Below are 18,320 nucleotides of genomic sequence, written 5' to 3'. Positions count from 1 at the left end.
TGTTCTGCAATGACGCCAATTCTGTCCTTGAACTACATGTTTGTTCTTCAAATGCAGTCTCTGAAACATAATCAATGTTAATATTTTGAATAAAATAGGATTTTAATAAATTAAGTTTTTTTTTGTTTTTTTTTACCAACTTCTTCTTTTTTCAGCGATGTTAGTCACCGTAGAAACTGATGATTCAAAAATTTGTTTTCTTGGATTTTCTGTTTGAAATTGGTTTGTTGCAGATTTTTAAAAGACATTGATATATTTTTTTTTAAAAAAAAATTCATACATACCTGTTGTTGTCGCACGTGAATCTTTTTTCTTCGCGAGTGTGATGTGTTTGTGTGTTTGAACTACCCAAAAAAAATAAATTAAAATGCTATTTAGATATTGATTGATGCCATACACATATTTATAAAAAAAAATTTGGCCTGACACTCACAATTGACCCATGACTAATGTTTGCAAAAAAAAAATAATTTTTTGTAACTAGGGGCCTGATTCATTAAGGATTTAGCTTTATAAACTGCTTATTTTGGTCACCTGAACAAAAGCATTTTACAATGAAAGGGCTGGAAAATATTATTCTGTTTTGCAAAAAAATTCAATACTGATTGTTTTTTCAGGTAGCACAAAAATATAATATGTGTACAAATAAGCTTTCAAGTATTTGTGTGCTACAGGAAAAAACAGGCAGTATTTAACTTATGTGTAAAACAGAATACTAATTTGCACAACTTGCATTGTAACATGGTTTTGTCCAGGATACTAAAATAACGTTTCTAAACTTAAGTTTATTAATGAATCATGGGCCATGTCATTAAATATATTAGAATCAAATTTTTTAAAAAATATATTGTTCGAGAGCAAACTTCTCCTTTATATGCCTTTTTTGACAGTATCATAATATATATGTATGTGTGTATATATATATATATATATATATATATATATATATATATATATATATATATATATATATATATACACACACACATACACACACACACTAGGCCTAACAACACATACATCGATACACACATACTTATATATCTATCTATATATATTTTGATATCTACACACATAGATATATATAAAAAAATATATATATATCTATATCGAATATGTTGATGGATGTATGTATGTGTGTGTATATATATATATATATATATGTGTGTGTGTGTGTATGTACATATACTAAAATATATACACATACATACTATGGTGTAACAGAAGAAAACAAACACACACATACACACAAACGTTTACGTTTTACACCATAAGAACAGTATATTAAAGGTTGACGTGTACATATAAAGGTGTTTATTAAGATAAAAATGGATCAATATCTACAATTTTACCACAATGGCTATATTGATCCATTTATATGTTAATAAACACACTTATATATACAAGTCTAGCTTTAATATACTGTACTTATGGTCTAAAACGTACACATGTTTGTGTGTATTTGTGTGTTTGTTTTCTTCTCTGTTACACCATAGTATATATGTGTATATATTTTAATATATGTACACACACACACACACGAAGAAAGATATATATCTATATATCGTCATATGCACACATTCACAACCACCTGTTTTATGTTTATTCATTCATCTATATCAAAAATATAACTAAAATGGGTATATTTTAGATAAAGAGAAATGAATATACATAAAACAGTGGTGATTGAGAATGTGTGCATATAAAATATATACATATCTTTAATTTACATTGAAAAAAAGCATTTGGCTGCATGATAAACACACACCCAAATCCTATGTTATTATTGTCGTGGTGGGGTTCATCTACATATTGGTTTGTATGTATACAGATTTCAATGGACAGCTGTGTGTACATTGAAAAATAAATTTTGTATACAAACAACACAAATGTACAGTAAAAATACCCATGGGCAATTATAACATGATTTTCATTTGAGAATATATTTTAGACATGAGGTGTGTGTGTGTGTGTGTGTGTGTGTGTGTGTGTGTGTGTGTGTGTGTGTGTCTGGCAATATATAAGTATGAATATAGTCAAACAAAAAACACTTACCAACTTGGCTGGCAGCTGTGTCAGGACGTCCTTTTGACCTTTTCTTAGATGGGCGCTTGGAAGTTGGCTCTACAATTAAATTTAACAGTGTTTAAAATTATTTAAAAAATTATTAAAAAATAAAAAAAAAATAATAAACACATCATCATAGATATAAACATATATACATACCTTCAGATAAATATGTTGAAGGTTCCTCTGTGTCCACAGCACCTTCCACACCTTCCACGAGTACAGGATCCAGGACTTCAGACAGCCTCACTTCCCAGGGTTTCATGCTGATATTTGCAGGTTTCCCACCACCAGTTCCTTTTGCATGCTTTTGCATGGACGCAGCCATCTTCTTCTTTACAATCCTCTTGCAGTCCCGGAAACGTTTCCTGCAATGCTCAACAGATTTTGGAACTTGCCCACAAGAAGTCACCATGTCAGAAATCTGACGCCAGATCTGGTTCCTCTGCTGATGACTTGTGACATGTGCCCGTTTACCATACAGTACATCATAGTTACTATCTTGTCCACCAGGATGTTGTTCTGCTGCTCAGAGAATCGAGGTGCTCTGGTGATGTTACTTCAACCTTCCTCAGGATCATCACCATCATCATCATCTTCTTCAGCCACTGTAGATTGCTGCGAGGGTCTGGTAGACACTTTTTGAAGGAATCTCTGTCTTCTTCTTTCTTGTGCTCGATCTCTTTCCTCTGTTTCATGCTGCCACTCTTCTCCACTGCTGATATCTTCTTCATCCAGGTGTACCTGTTCAGAAAGATTTTCCCTATGCTCCCTAGACATAGTGATTGATATATATATATATATATATATATATATATATATATATATATATATATATATATACTATGTAGCTGAAATAAATAAAACTAATGATAGGAGCTAAAAAGTAACTAAACTTTTATTTAATTGTGACTATTGCACACTTTTTCTGTATGCAGTATATTGATGTCTGCAATGAAATAAAATATGTGTGGTGTTGTGTAGTGTGTGGTGTTAGTACTGTGTAAAAATATAACTTACTAAAGGACTGTGTAATGCAAAATAAAATGTATGTAAATAATGTGAAAATAATGAAAAAATGTATATAAATTAGCAAAAAGAACAATCCAGAATCTCACAAAACCAGAGGGTCTCAGAAATCAGCCACCAGCATCGAAATATCTGCAAAATGGCACTTTTTTTTATAGAAATGTGGGCGGGAAATCGCGAACGGCGGGAAAAGTGTAAAAAAAACAAAAACGAACATCGTACAAGAAGGATATTACGCGATAAGAGGCTGGGTTAGGTATTACAATTGAATACCGTCATTTCCGGGAAGTTGATTTTTTGCGATGTCCGCGGTTCCGCTTATTCGCGATATATTACGCGAATAAGCGGACAATTGAATACCCCCAAAGAATGTTATTTATTTGGTGCAATGAGAAGCAGGCTGGCGGAACATCTACATAACATCAAAAATGGTAACATCAACCATTCACTCAGTACATTTCAAAGATAAACATAAATATAACATCGATTCTATAAAAAATTTCTGTGGAATTAAAACAGTAAAGGATAATTGGAGATGTAAGGACTTAGATAATAAGTTGTCATGAGCCAAAATGGAGTGTATCTATAATCTGAAATCTCTTCATCCAGACGAGCTGAATATAGATTTTGAGCTTAAGTGATTTATGTGAATATAAATAGTATTGAAGAATCTGTATGATATATAATTATTGGGGATTCTTCTGAGTAGTTTAGTACCTCATGCAACATTAGAAATCCATTTTGGATGGATAGTAGACATGTTTTATTGAAAATGATTCTCAATTCCTAAAATGAGGAATTTAGTGAGAAGTAGACGTTTTTTGAATGTGAATTGATATCTATCAGATGAGGATACTATAGTAATTACCTACTTTTGCCTGGAAGATTTAAGATTCATTTGATTGGTTGCGAGTGTTATGGTGAAGAGAGTAGAACAATCACAAACAAAATAAACAGTCTCTATGGCAGCTTGCCGCAATAGCGAGATAATTGTTCGTAATAAAGTTCTATCTCTAAGATAAAGTATATTTTGACAATATAGTGCATATTATTTTGGAGACAAGTGAGACAATAGATATTAGTAGCCGATTCCCACAATGTATTTGCTTCCCCATATAGGGAACGATCTTTTGGTCTCATAAGGGAAAACTGTTCCACAAAATAAGAGTAGAATTAATGAGTGAAATTGAATATAATTATCCTGACTTTAGCTAGAAGGAAATATAAGGAATGATCCGCTTTTCTCGTTGGTCTTTCTTGTATACTTTCTGATGGACATTCCATCTTCTTCCGTTTGGTTAGCTGCTGTTAGGAACCCCTCCAGCCAGTGCGACAAAACCCAGAGTCTGCTCTGAAAGTCTGGTGTTCACTGGAGCCCCTAGTGGTGGGGACAGACTTGGCCGTGGACAAACAGAGGGTCGTGAGATGTGCACTGACTGGGGAGAACCCAGCGATAGTGTGTAGGAGCAAACAGCAGAGTGAATCCAAGCAAGGGTCGAGGGCTGGCAGCAGACAGCGAAACCAGTAACCAAGCTGAAGTCAGAGGTCACAGGCAAAACAGCAGCGTAAGAGTCCAGGCAATAGATCAGGGTCAGAAGCACAGGTTCAGAGTCCAGGAACAGGCAAGGGTCATACACGGGTAATCAATCAGAGATAGAAACACCAACACAGGAACAAGGTAGCAGGCAGCAGAACTGAAAACAGGACGCTATAACTGGCAGTGAGGCTCAGATCTCACTGCCTTAAATAGTACTAAGAGCCAATCAGGACAGAGGAGGATAGGGCTGACAATCAGCCTCAGGAGGCAGCTAATTAATTACTAGCTAGAACTAGTATAGGTAATAACATAACCAGGAAGCATGTATAAAAATATAAGTGAACCAGTTTAAATCATATGAGAGCTCCCCCTGGCATTGGAGGATGTCCCTACACCCTCTTACATTTATGCCACAAGGATAATAACAGAGCACAGAAACTAAAGCACACGTCCGGCTGCTTGTTCACGCCAGCATGTGGCGTACCGCCGCAGCTCGTGACAGTACCCCCCCTTGAGGAGGGGTCAAGGCACCCCGACACCCTGGTTTCGTGGGAAACTTCTTAAAAAATTCTTCAATAAGTCTTTTAGCATGGAGACTCCTATGAGGTACATTGGAAGGGCCATAACCCTTCCAATGTACAAGGAACTGGACTTGGCCTTGAACTTTCCTTGAGTCAAGGATTCTCTCGACGATGTATTCATGATCTCCGTTCACAATCAGAGGCCGGGGCCTGTTAGTGGAAGGCTGATTGAATTTGCTCGGAGCAACGACTTTTTTAAGAAGAGAGCAATGAAATGTACATGGTATTTTTAAAGAAGGTGGTAGTTTTAGCCTGAATGCCACTGGATTTATCTTTTTCTCAATTGAAAATGGTCCAATGTAACGGGGCCCCAGCTTCCTGAAAGGTTGCCTCAACTTGATGTTCCGTGTGGACAACCAGACTCGATCCCCCACCTTCAACGAACATGGAGCACGATGGCGGTCAGCAAAGGCTTTGGATTTTTGGGAGGCTTGACCTAGTGCAGAGTGCACCATTTTCCAGACAGACCTCAACCTGGCAGTAAAAGCAGTTGTTCCGGAATCGCCACTGGGAACAGTAGAAGCAAAATAATTAGATTTTGGGTGAAACCCGAGGGTACAGAAGAATGGGGATGTGTGTGTTGCGGAATGGCAGGAATTTTTATAAGCGAATTCCGCCCAGGGCAAAAGAGATGACCAATTATCGTGAAACTTGGAGACATAGATATGTAAAAACTGTTCCAAGGACTGGTTGGTTCTTTCTGTCTGACCATTCGACTGAGGGTGATAAGCAGAGGACAGACTGATACTGATTCCAATGGAATTACAAAAGGATCTCCAAAATTGTGCAATAAACTGGGACCCTCGATCCGAGACGATATCTTCTGGAAGACATGTGTAAGAAACAAGGTGGCCAAGGTCCTGGCATCAGGTAGTTTGGGTAAGGAAATGAAATGTGCCATCTTACTGAATCGGTCCACGACTACCCAAATGGTGTTATGACCCGCGGATACTGGAAGGTCAACAATAAAATCCATCGAAAGATGGGTCCAAGGCCTGCTGGGTGTAGGCAAGGGTAACAGTAGACTAGGAGGACGGTTTCTAGCAGATTTGTTTCGGGCACATTCAGGGCAAGCACGGACATAAGCCTCCACATCAGCAAATAAAGTGGGCCACCAAAGCCAGCGGGAAATAATTTCAACGGTCTTATGAATTCCAGGATGACCCGCTGAACGGCTGTTGTGACTCTCCATGAGGACGGATTTTCTTAGGTGAACCGGAACAAATAATTTGTTCGCAGGGGTCTGAACTGGAGCCATTTTCTGGAACTGTCAAATTGTGGCTCCCAGATCCCAGGTTAGTCCAAGATGAATAGAGGTCAAGGGAACTGAGGATGACGTGCCATAAAACTTCGGGACAAAGAATCGGCTTTAGTGTTTTTAATCCTGGGCGAAATGTGATGATGAACCTAAATCTGGTGAAGAACAGGGCCCAGCGGGCCTGCCTGGGATTCAGAGTTTTTGCGGTCTGGATATATTGGAGATTTTTATGGTCAGTGAAGATGGTAATGGTATGTGCAGCTCCCTCTAACCAGTGTCGCCATTCCTCCAATGCCCACTTAATGGCCAACAATTCACGGTTTCCGACATCGTAATTAATTTCAGCAGGTGAAAACTTTCTAAAGAGAAAAGCACAAGGATGTAATTTTTTACTCTGTGGGTCTTTCTGCGAGAGAATGGCACCACCACCAACATCCGAGGCGTCTACCGCCACAATGAACAGAAGTTCTGGGTCAGGGTGTCTAAGAACTGGTGCAGAGATGAATGCAGCTTTGAGAGCTGAAAAACTTGCCAATGCTTCTGGGGGCCACTCAGCTGGGTTAGCTCCTTTTCGGGTGAGAGCGGTGATAGAAGCCACCAAAGAGGAAAATGAGCCAATAAACCTTCGATAATAATTGGCGAATCCGAGGAATCTTTGGATGGCCTTCAGGTTAGTAGGGAGGACCCAATCTTGAATTGCCTGGACTTTAGCGGGATCCATTGCGAATCCTGATGAGGAAATGATGTACCCCAGGAAGGCCACTGTGGACACCTCAAATTCACATTTCTCCCGTTTTGCGTACAGGTGATGTTCCCGTAATTTCAATAGAACCTGGCGGACATGCTGACGATGCTGAGATAAAGACTTGAAATAGATTAGTATGTCATCCAGATAAACAACGACTGTTTTTCCAAGGAACTCCCGTAATACATCGTTGATTAGGTCCTGAAAGACTGCCGGAGCGTTGCTTAAACCGAATAATGTCCCGACTGAGTGTTGAAGGCAGTCTTCCACTCATCCCCTTTTTTTATTCGGATAAGAGTGTTGGCGCCTCGGAGGTCAATCTTTGAGAATATAGTGGCTGATTGAACAGAACAGAAATCAACGGCAAAGGATACGTGTTCTTAACAGTGATGTTATTCAGACCACGGAAATTGATGCAAGGCCTAAGGCTGCCATCTTGTTTAGATACAAAAAAGCAACCTGCTCCTACAGGAGACTTAGAGGGGTGAATGAATCCTTTCTTCAGGTTTTTCTCCACATATTGCTCCATGGCCTGAGTCTCAGGTATGGATAAGGAATATAGACGCCCTTTGGGCAACTTGGAAACTGGTACAAGATCAATCGCACAGTCATATACTCGATGTGGTGGAAGTGAATAAGCTTTCCTTTTGCAGAATACATCACAAAAGTCCTGATAGGGTGTAGGCAGCAAATCTGGACTAGGCTGGAGAGCTCTAAGGGGTAGAGTCAGGCAAGAAGCAGAACATTCTGGGCTCCAACGGATGATCTCCCCTCTTTTCCAATCAATAAGAGGATTATGGCTGCGAAGCCAAGGATACCCCAGAATCAATGGAGCAGAGGGACAGGTAATTAGGAAGAATGAGAGCTCCTCTGCATGGAGGGCTCCTACAAACAACCGAACCATCGTAGTCTTTGCGAGTATTCTATCACCAGGCAAGGGGTTACCATCCAAACCGCATGTGGTAATGCTTGATCCCAACTTGATATCCGGAATCTCGAGCATCTGAGCCAAGTGGATATCCAGGAAGTTACCTGCTGTACCGCTATTGAAGAAAGCTGTCACGTCCGTGGATTTGTCACGGAAGACTAGATGTCTGGGGACCAACAAGGAGTTTTACGAAGAGACAATTTGGAGGCCTAAGCGCAACTCTTCGCCAGCACTTAGGCTTTGGCATTTCCCGCCTTGTTAGGACAGGAACGAACTAGGTGACCTGGTTGGCCACAACATAAGCAAAGACCTATTGAGTGTCTTCTGGAGCGTTCCTCCGGAGACAGGCGATAAGCACTCAGCTGCATGGGTTCCGGGGAATCTGGCAAACTAACACTAGAACTGGGTGGTGAGCCAGGAGGTATTGATGACTCCCGTTCAGTTTCTCTCTCTCTGATTCGACGGTCAATTTTAATGACAAGTTGCATCAAATCTTCAAGCAAGACGGGTACCGGATACTGAACTAAGGAGTCCTTAATTTGCTCGGTAAGGCCTAACCGGAATTGACTCCATAGTGCCGGATCATTCCAGGCACTATCTGTTGACCAATGCCGGAGTTCCGCACAATATTCCTCAGCGGAACGACGTCCTTGCCTTAAAAGCAGACCTGCTTACTGAGAACCGGTCAGTCAAATTCAATTTTGGTTCTGGCAGAACGCCAGCGGAAGCTTGCTGAGGCTGCAGATTTCTGGAAGCCTCTTCTTGAGCTGCAAAATGCTGGGATAGGCCCTGTACTACTTGAGAAATCGCCTGGATCTGGTTAGCCAGGATCTGGGCTGGAGAAAGATTTCAGTCGCTGTTGTCCATGGCAATATCTCTCCAATCTTCACTGGCCGCTTATAATGTTAGGAACCCCTCCAGCCAGTACGACAAAACCCGGAGTCTGCTCTGAAAGTCTGGTGTTCACTGGAGCCCCTAGTGGTGGGGACAGACTTGGCCGCAGATAAACAGAGAGTCGTGAGATGTGCACTGACTGGGGAGAACCCAGCGATAGTGTGTAGGAGCAAACAGCAGAGTGAATCCAAGCAAGGGTCAAGGGCTGGCAGCAGACAGCGAAACCAGTAAACAAGCCGAGGTCAGAGGTCACAGGCAAAACAGCAGCGTAAGAGTCCAGGCAATAGATCAGGGTCAGAAGCACAGGTTCAGAGTCCAGGAACAGGCAAGAGTCATACACGGGTAATCAATCAGAGATAGAAACACCAACACAGGAAAAAGGTAGCAGGCAGCAGAACTGAAAACAGGACGCTATAACCGGCAGTGAGGCTCAGATCTCACTGCCTTAAATAGTACTAAGAGCCAATCAGGACAGAGGAGGATAGGGCTGACAATCAGCTTCAGGAGGCAGCTATTTAATTACTAGCTAGAACTAGCATAGGTAATAACATAACCAGGAAGCATGTATAAAAATATAAGTGAACCAGTTTAAATCATATGAGAGCTCCCCCTGGTGTTGGAGGATGTCCCTACACCCTCTAACATCTATGCCACAAGGATAATAACAGAGCACAGAAACTAAAGCACACGTCCGGCTGCTAGTTCACGCCAGGATGTGGCGTACCGCCGCAGCTCGTGACAGCTGCTATGTATAATTGAGGCAGATGGACAGATCAGATACACTTTGATAAAGACCCGAGAAGTGTGGGTTGAAACGCGTTGGTGGTATGTGAATGTAATAAGCAGCTTGTCACCCGTCTGGATATTCGAGGAGTGGATCAGTAGCATTTACCAGCGATTGTTACATCTAAATGACTGTGGAGAGGGGTGCTGCAGCTGCTGTGCCCAGGAAGAGGGTGAAGAAGGAAGAAGACACCAGCTACTCACCGGTCCAGCGGTGAGTATCCCCATTCTTTCCCAACAGGTCCCGGCAGCAGAGGGCAAGTCAGTGCCCCCGCCACGAAGACTGCGGGAGGCAGAGTGCCGAACGGGAGAAGAGGCGCGGGCGGCTGGAGGATCTGAAAGACCCGAAGACGGCACAGCAAACAGAGTTTCCTGTGCGGAGCAGGTAAGTATATACCCTCATTTAAGTCGGGCATAAGGCCTGTGGGCACGTTCCAGGCACTAGGCCTGTGTCACAGTTAGGGGTGGCAACTGTATGCGTTGATTGGGCATAGGCCCTATAGTCAGGAGGGCACAAGGCCCTGGAGCTTTAGGAGGGCACAGGGCCCTGGAGTGTTAGGAGGAAACGGCCCTTGAGTTGAGCAGGGCGCCAGGCCCTAGAGTTGAGCAGGGTGCCAGGCCCTAGAGTTTAGCAGGGCACAAGGCCCTTGAGTTGAGCAGGGCACAAGGCCCTTTGAGTTGAGCAGGACGCCAGGCCCTTTGAGTTGAGCAGGGCGCCAGGCCCGTGTAGTGTAGCAGGGCGCTAGGCCCTTCAGTGTAGACAGAAGCAGGCCTCTGGGTGAGGGGAGCGATAGGCTCCTGCCAGAGTAGCAGGGCGTCTGTCCTGTAGTGTAACATGGATATTGGGTCCTTGTGGTTAGAAGGACAGAAGGTCCTTATGGTTAGCAGGGCAGTAGCCCCTTATAGTTGGTAGTGGGCGTTTAGCCCAGATATATCAAGACGCTAGGTCCCGGAGTAGCGTAGGGGGCACTTGGTCCCTTGGTAGTTAAGTAGTAAAGTACCGTGAGTGGCATACAAAGCCCCTCCCTCTGACTGGAAAGGCACCTAAAGTCCTGAGCCCCAGGACAAGGCGGGCTTAACAGTCGGGGCTCGGGCCACGGGCGGAGGCCTGCGTAGCGACAGAGTACCAGTGGACCCGGACGATATCTGGTGAGAGTAAAAGCTGTTCACTAGAGGATTTTTTAATTCTGATGTTGATTTGCATGACATACTTGTTTTAAAGTTGTATGAGGAATAAATCAGTTCTGTTTTAAGTTATTGGACTAGATCTCGTAATTTTTTGGTTTTATATATGGACGAGTAAAAGATCGTAGGAAGTAAGCCTAATTAAGAACGGTTGGAGAGCTTTCATCATGTTGAAACGTTTAACCCTATATATACAGAGTAAATGTTTATGTTGGGGAAACTGTCCCGTTATCATAATAACAACTGGTGAAGATACTTCATATGTTGGGTGAACAGTATAAGAGAAGTACTAAGAGACCAAGTGTATGATTTATTATTTGTGGTGTTGGGCTTTCTATCTAGTGCATATGATTTTTTAAATTACTGCACTATATTGTGGTTTTGTTTTCTCTTGTGTTTTCATATCGTCGTTTTGGAAATATTTTATAAGAAGAATACGAACTGCATGAGTTGCCTTCTAATACGAAAGAAATGGACGTTTATACTTTGACTCTATTTTAACAAAGGCGATTTAATGACTGATTGATATAAAAACTGATTATGTATGTGAATTGATGCCCTTGGATATACATTTTAAAAACATCTGAATGTTGATATATCTAATGACATATTTCCTTTGCCCACAGAGATCCCACTTGGACTTGTTGCAAGTGATGTCTTTTGTAACATCTGTTTTCCCACCCAGTTGTCTTTGCATTGCACGCATCCTTGCCACATTCCATTTGGCTGTCTGAACCGAGAACAATCTCTATTGACTCACCTCTTTTGTTCAGACAAGCAAGTCATGCTCCCAGATTCAGATTGGTGCCACAAGTCTGTGTTGCTTGGACTGTGGAAAACTGCATTCTTAGGCGCCTAGTTTACTTGCAGCCATATTACTTTCTCTCCAGTCAGGACTCCAGTGGTCTCTTATAGCTGCCAGGGACAGGTCAGAGTGGTGGCTCACTAAAAGCACTCAGGGTAGTTGGCTACTTGCTTGGATGGGGGTGTGGTTGAGCACCAGAGGAGTGTTTCCTGCTTTATACAGTTATACGTTGGGTATGACTGCCAGATACTGGTTTTAGTGCTGACTATGGTGATGCTGGTCCCATAAAATAGGCTAATTACTTCTTCCTGGGTCTGGGCAGTAGTTCCATCTACCAATCTTGCCATGACCTCCTGCAGCTGGTTTGTAAATTCATCATGTGTAATATGGCTGCCCTTAGGTCAGTCCTGGAACTTTTGCCTGTAAATCTGTGGGGTGACGGCATAACCTTTTACGATGGCTCCTTTGCCTGTTTTAAGAAAATTCTTGGTGTACCACAGACTATGAAGGGGTGCCCAGCCACAAGACATAACAGCATGTAACCTTGGTATTTACAGGGTATCTTCCCTTATGTAGTAGTAAGAGGCAATAGAAGATGGAGATGAGACCCCTAGAGGAAGTGCAGAGGGAGCAAAAGGACACTAGGGGAGATGTCTGGTGTATGTCGGTCCCTGAATATCTAATCTAACAGTTTTATAGAGATGACGGCGTTGTAAGTATTGAAAGAAACAGGATGAGGGGATATGATATTGTGTTTGTAAATCAGCAAATGTAGGGAAGGGGCTATGTCTTTAAGAAATTTTATGTCATGACAAGTTCAAAACAAGAATTGAGATGGCTGAATACCAGAGGGGAAAAGAAGGGTTGTTCCACAAGGGAGTCATGTGCCAAGCATTAGGAGCCAGGTCATATGTTGTCACAGTGTGTGACCAACTAGCGTGCAAAAACGCTCGCTAGCAAAAACTCAAGTTTGTGTGCCATGATAACTCAGGTGAGCAGAGTTCAGAGATAATCAAAGAAAAAGACAATGTAAGGGCCAAGATGAGGCTGTACCTTCAAGGTGATAGAGCAACTAGTGACCCGCTCCTGCGAGTCAGTGGGAATTAAAATGACATGGAGGGTCCAAAGTATATAGTGGAGATGTCGACAAGGCATGATCGCCTAATGTCACGAGGTGTAGATGTCAACGACAAAGGCTGAGAAATCAAATAAAGAACAAGGTGTAGTATTTGAGGGCAAAAAATGCTGCAGAATGATGTGCAACTCCGTTGGCAGCAGGGGCTAGGTCCGGGTAGCTGGCCAGCAAACACTCAATAAAGCTAGTCTTGTGTCAGGTAGGTAATGCGGGAGGGTGCTACATGGCTCAGATTATATATATGGGTGCCCACTCTTCCGCATACCTGCGGAGCCAGCACACAGAGAGTACTCAGGCAGACAGGCTTTAGTCTGCACAAAGTGGGGGGGATCAAGTCTCCCAGAAAGTTTCACGATACCCGGCAGGACTCAGGAGGTGCTTGAAATCAAAGTCAGTTGTGTAGGTTAAGGCCAGGGGCGCTGAGAGGGAGAGGTGGGTACTAATTACCGGGCCCCGGGCATGCCAGTGGTCCTGGGCCCGCACTGCAGACAACAAGCTTATTTTTTTTTCCTCCCCATTCACCCGGCCAGGAGGGGGCGGGATTAATTGAGACGGCCCTGTTAGTGACAGGCTGTCACTGAACTAATGGAGACAGGCAGCCAGGCAACAAATCACACTGCTGCCAGTCTGCCTGTCATTTCAGAGCACGCCCGCAGAGCTATCAGCCTCTGGAGATGAGGTGAGTACAAGGGACTGCGGGGTGTTATAGTCTGGCTTTGTGTATATATGTGGAATTGTGTATGTATGTGTATGGCAGTATGTGTGTGTATGGCAGTATGTATTTGTGACATTTTGTATGTGTATATGGCATTGTGCACGTAAGTATATGGCATTGTGTGCATGTGTGATGTGTCTGGGAGGGTGACGTGATGGGTGATGTGGCAGTGGGTGGAGTGATGCGTAATGTAGCTGAGGGGTGGCGTGATGTGTCTGGTAGGTGATGTGTCTCCGGAACGTCCGCCAGACACTTTGCGGCTGAGATTTGACAGCAATCTCCTCCCATTTTTCCTTGCACCTCTATGGGGTGCGAGGGAAAATGATCAGAGATTTCTACCGTAATTGCCGGCAATGTGCGCTGCACAATGTCACATTGCCGGTAATTGAATTTCCACCAATATATAATTTCTAAAGAAGTGCAGCTGTGCCCATGTTGACCACGTCCCGAACATTATGTGGCCATGCCCCTTTGAAGGCACTGCATACAGCACCCTTGCTGCTCGTCTGTGCAGGGAGGGGGGCCCAAAAAATTTGCTGTACTGTGGCCCAAAATTTCTCTTGGCGGCCCTGGTTAAGGCTAGTTGTTGAACAGCCCCCAAGAAAAAGGAAAATGAGGGAGATCCATGAGGATGCAACCTCTCTGTATAGTGCCAAAGCCACGCTAAGCCCTCCCTGCCTTAAATAGTCAAGACAGCCAATCAGGGACAGGCAAGGAAATGGTATAATTAGCCCCCCAGGTGTGGCCTAATAAATATAATTAACGTTAACAGCTCGCAGGCTTAATGGTGCACGCAACCGCCTACCCTGTGTTCGCTGGGGCACAAAGAACTGACAGCTCATCGTCCGACCGTTGTCCTAGCAATGGTCGGGCCGAGGAGCGGAAGTGACGTCCCAATTGCCATAGGGACGGCCGGGGCGCCAGGAACAGAAGGAAGTGAGTCGCGGCGGTGTCCGCGGCCGCCGTGGCTTGTAACATACGTGTGCTCATTTTTCCTGCCTCCAACACATAAACTTAAAAAATTACTGTTCACTTGCTGCCTAATGTTTGTAATCAATGTTATTTACTTCACATGTCAGTGGTTTTAATATTGTGGCTGACCGACGTAGAATTCTGTTAAAAAAAAATTCCCATTCAGAGGGAGAGGTGGCTGGACAAAGCCAATTGTCATGGTCACTAGGAGTCTCGACCCAGATTCTACCAATAGTTGACTTTACCCACCAGAGGCGCGGAGTCTAACACAGCGGCTGGTTTTCTCCTGGAACTCCTGCAAGGAAGTATCCGTTGTGCCGGTCGCAGCCCTCTGGAGAGTATGGTAGAGTTTAGCGGACTACAGCTATACAAGATGGTGGTCAGATGCTAGCCTGCGCTTGGTAGTAGGAGAGGCGCTGGAGTAACAGGAAAGTCACTGGAGAATAGAGACTGTTCTGTGGTCAGCGGATGATGGGCACGATTACGGGAATGCTTTAGAGGATAGCAGGTATACCCCTTGGCGTGGAGTATATATATATATATATATATATACAGTCAGGTCCATAAATATTGGGACATCAACACAATTCTCATATTTTGGGCTCTATACACCACCACAATGGATCTGAAATGAAACAAACAAGATGTGTTTTAACTGCAGCCTTTCACCTTTAATTTGAGGGTATTTACATCCAAATCAGGTGAACGGTGTAGGAATTACAACGGTCTCTATATGTGCCTCCCACTTTTTAAGGGACCAAAAGTAATGGGACAAACTAAACAATCCTACATCAAACTTTCACTTTTTAATACTTTGTTGCAAATCCTTTGCAGTCAATTACAGCCTGAAGTCTGGAATGCATAGACATCACCAGACGCTGGGTTTCATCCCTGGTGATGCTCTGCCAGGCCTCTACTGCAAATGTCTTCAGTTCCTGCTTGTTCTTGGGGCATTTTCCCTTCAGTTTTGTCTTCATCAAGTGAAATGCATAGTCAATCGGATTCAGGTCAGGTGATTGACTTGGCCATTGCATAACATTCCACTTGTTAGCCTTAAAAAAGTCTTTGGTTGCTTTTGCAGTATGCTTCGGGTCATTGTCCATCTGCACTGTGAAGCGCGTCCAATGAGTTCTGAAGCATTAGACTGAATATGAGCAGATAATATTGCCCAAAACACTTCATAATTCATCCTGCTGCTATTGTCAGCAGTCACATCATCAATAAATACAAGGGAACCAGTTCCATTGGCAGCCATACATGCCCACGCCATGACACTACCACCACCATGCTTCACTGATGAGGTGGTATGTTTTGGATCATGAGCAGTTCCTTTCCTTCTATATACTCTTCTCTACCCATCACTCTGGTACAAGTTGATCTTTGTCTCATCTGTCCATAGGATGTTGTTCCAGAACTGTAATGGCTTTTTTTAGATGTTGTTTGCCAAACTCTAATCTGGTCTTCCTGTTTTTGTGGCTCATAAATGGTTTACATCTTGTGGCGAACCCTCTATATTCACTCTTGTGAAGTCTTCTCTTGACTGTTGACTTTGACACATATACACCTACTTCCTGGAGAGTGTTCTTGATTTGGCCAACTGTTGTGAAGGGGTTTTTCTTCACCAGGGAAAAAATTCTTCTGTCAACCACCACAGTTGTTTTCCGTGGTCTTCTGGGTCTTTTGGTGTTGCTGAGCTCTCCGGTGCGTTCTTTCTTTTTAAGAATGTTCCAAACAGTTGATTTGGCCACACCTACTGTTTTTGCTATCTCTCTGATGGGTTTGTTTTGATTTTTCAGCCTAATGATGGCTTGCTTCACTGATAGTGACAGCTCTTTGGATCTAATATTGAGAGTCGACAGCAACAGATTCCAAATGCAAATGTCACACCTAGAATCAACTCCAGACCTTTTACCTGCTTAATTGATGATGAAATAACAAGGGAATAGCCCACACATGTCCATGAAATACCTTTGGAGTAGATTGTCCCATTACTTTTGTTTCCCTTAAAAAGTGGGAGGCACATATAGAAAACGTTGTAATTTTTTACACTGTTCACCTGATTTGGATGTAAATACCCTCAAATTAAAGCTGAAAGTCTGCAGTTAAAGCACATCTTGTTTGTTTCATTTCAAATCCATTGTGGTGGTGCATAGAGCCCAAAATATGAGAATTGTGTCGATGTCCCAATATTTATGGACCTGACTGTATATATATATATATATATATATATATATATATATATATATATATATATATATATACTCCACGCCAATGGGTATACCTGCTATCCTCTGAAGCATTCCCGTAATCGTGCCCATCATCCGCTGACCACAGAACAGTCTCTATTCTCCAGTGACTTTCCTATATATAAGATGACAGGTGCGGGAGCAAGCACCACTAGAGGTGTACTACAGCTGTTAAGTATGCTACCAATATGGAGATAAGGTATTCCAGATGGCAGTTCAGAGGTAGATAGCATGGAGATGAGCTGCAGCTGACAGATATTACCACTTACGTGAAGATGAGATATCAGATGACAGATGCGGAGGTAAGTAATGCTGGAGATGTACTGCGGTTGGTAAGTATTACCACTGACGTGGAGACGAGATTATCCAGACAGCAGGTACAATAACTGGTAACGTGGAGATATGCTGCAACTGGTAGGTATACCACTGACGTGTAGACAAGGCTATCCAGACGGCAGGTACAATAGTGGGTAACGAAGGGATGTACTGTGGCTGAGCGGCATTACCTCTAATGTGGAGATGAAGTATACAGGTTGCAGGTACGATACTAGGTAACGTGGAAATAACTCCGGTTGACCGATATTACCACTAATGTGGAGATGAGGTTTATCCAGGCCGCAGGTACGATACAAGGTAACGTGGAGATGTCTGCGGCTGACAGGTGCGGTAGCGGGTACACTGGAGACGTACTTCGGCTGACAGGTAACATGATCCAGGAGATGAGAACTCCTTGGTTACCTCGGCAGAATGAGGACCAAGAACAGCCAAGGGAAGTAGGTCACAGGTGCCTTAAATAGGGAGAGGCAATTAGTGAACCAATGAGAAGGGGGAGAAGGTTTTAACAGTCCTCCGGTCTGCGCAGAAGCATAGCTTAGATGGTGGACGGCCGCGGCGTTGCATGGGTGCTGGCAGAGCAATGAGTGAAATGGATCTTGGCCTAGAGGAACTAGAGGTCCGGTGAGTGACAGTATATAAAAGTGGACCCAGAACACTTAGAATCGGGTTTACCGGGAAATTTGGTGTAAGATTTCTTCAGAAGGGCAAGAGCATTAATGTCAGCAGCGTGAATCCAGGAGCGCTCCTCCAGACCGAATCCCTTTCAATGAACCAAATAGCGGAGAACCCCTCTGGAGAATTTGGAATCGAGAATATGAGTGATCTCAAAGGAAGGTCGGTAATAAAATACATGCTTATATGGGTCCATGGTTTGAAAGGTATGGGCAGAGGTTGAAGCAGACCAGCCGGAGCCTGATGGGAAGACTTGAACTGGGTTAAATATCACAGACAGAGACAAAATCTTTGACATCGCTTCTGATAGTAGGCCACCAATAACTTCAAGAGAGAGTCTCCAGTGTTTTCCGTACTCCGGCATGGCCGGCAAAACGGGAGGAGTGATGCCAAGAGAGGATCTTCTTTCGAAGCTGGGGGGGGTACGAAGGT

The 18,320-nt window shown here is 43.2% G+C and overlaps 1 long non-coding RNA gene across 1 annotated transcript; it reads right to left on the bottom strand.

Annotated features, from left to right (window-relative positions):
* Nucleotides 1–279: 279 nt before the first annotated feature.
* On the bottom strand, nucleotides 280–2,312 carry LOC142150147 (uncharacterized). Its single transcript, XR_012691045.1, has 3 exons — nucleotides 2,227–2,312; nucleotides 2,056–2,124; nucleotides 280–344 (listed from the first exon to the last, which is right to left on the bottom strand). It is a non-coding gene; the product is annotated as an uncharacterized LOC142150147 (long non-coding RNA).
* Between the last annotated feature and the right edge of the window lie 16,008 nt (nucleotides 2,313–18,320).

This window comes from Mixophyes fleayi, chromosome 4 (assembly GCF_038048845.1).
Source record: "Mixophyes fleayi isolate aMixFle1 chromosome 4, aMixFle1.hap1, whole genome shotgun sequence".
Taxonomy (NCBI): Eukaryota; Metazoa; Chordata; class Amphibia; order Anura; family Limnodynastidae; genus Mixophyes; species Mixophyes fleayi.
This window is presented reverse-complemented; position numbering and strand designations above follow the sequence as displayed.